This window comes from Chrysochloris asiatica, unplaced genomic scaffold (assembly GCF_000296735.1).
Source record: "Chrysochloris asiatica unplaced genomic scaffold, ChrAsi1.0 scaffold00377, whole genome shotgun sequence".
Lineage (NCBI taxonomy): Eukaryota > Metazoa > Chordata > Mammalia > Afrosoricida > Chrysochloridae > Chrysochloris > Chrysochloris asiatica.
In genome coordinates this window covers 2,143,881-2,145,252 of record NW_006408895.1, presented here as the reverse complement: position 1 = coordinate 2,145,252, position 1,372 = coordinate 2,143,881, and positions in this window count along the sequence as shown.

Here is a 1,372-nt window from a genome sequence, read left to right as displayed (position 1 = left end):
TCTGCTCCCGTAAAGATTTACAGCCTCGGAAACCCTGTGCAGGGTCGCTATGAGTCGGAACCGACTCCACGGCACTTAACAACAACAACAACATCAAATCAATTACAATGCATAGTGACCCTGTACAGGGTGTCTCAGGAATATTTGGAGGGTTTGAACCCCTGACCTTGTTATATACATACATACATACATACATATATATATGCAGTCCAGTGCTTATTCTGCATTGCTACACCAGGAGTCCAGCCCCATATATACATCTGTTAATCACATAAAAATGAAATTTGGCCCAGTTAGAGCCCCTTGTGCTTCTGCCTTAACTTTGTCCCACCAACTCTGATTTTTTACTCTTATGCATCCCATTTCCTCACTAATGTGAAGCATGTGATATACAAATTAAATTTAAAGGGCTTCAATAAAACAGTTGCTTTGACATTTTCAGAGAATACTTGATATAGGTTATATGTGCAATGAATGGGACTTATTAATGAATTAGATAAGTGTTTTGATGTGTAACTATCAAATACAGACGTCTCCTCATTTCTGTTTCAACTTCTAATCATTTTACCAAATTAACTTTCTAATCCTAAAGCACCATATGCAATTTGTAAAGTGAAAAGGTTTGTGGTAGGGGGGAAAAAAGACTTTAGATTCAACATGTTCTATAGCGACCCTTTTATTAAGCTTTAAAACAGGACAAAGAAAAAACAAAGACTACCATCCAGGATAAGGGAAACCATCAGCATGTTCACAGTACAAACGTCAGTGGAATTTGATGACTCACAGAGTTGTTTCCATTATATACAATAGAAGACAAAGAAAATCATCAGAAGTTCATGATTGGTAGGCGGTTCATTCATCTCTGTCAAAGGTGGGACTACAGATATAGAGAAAAGACCATGATTAGGATATATATGAGAGTAAGTAAAAAAGCATTGCTACAAAATCAAAGAAGCACTTTTAATGTGAAGTTATTGTTTCTCAACATATCCTTCACGTAGGCTTGTATACTTCTGAAAGTAGCATTTTCATCTTTCTAACCCTTCTCTGAAGAATTCTTTGATTTACACCATGTCAAGATAGTAGTTTTGGCATCCTCAGAGGACTCAAATCATGCTTCTTTTAAATGTTCTTTAAGTTTTGGGAACTTAAAAGAAGTCTGAAGAGAAAAGATCAAGGCTACAGGGTAGATGAAGTAAGATTTCCAAATGAAATTCTTGTAGGAGAGCTTTTGCTACCTTAAAATATTGAGTAATTGCATTGTCATGATGGAAAAAAAAAAATATTTGGCACAACTTTCCTAGTCTTTTTCTCATCAATGCTGTTTGAATTTTCTTAAAACTTTGTCATAATAAGCTCCCATAATCCTCCT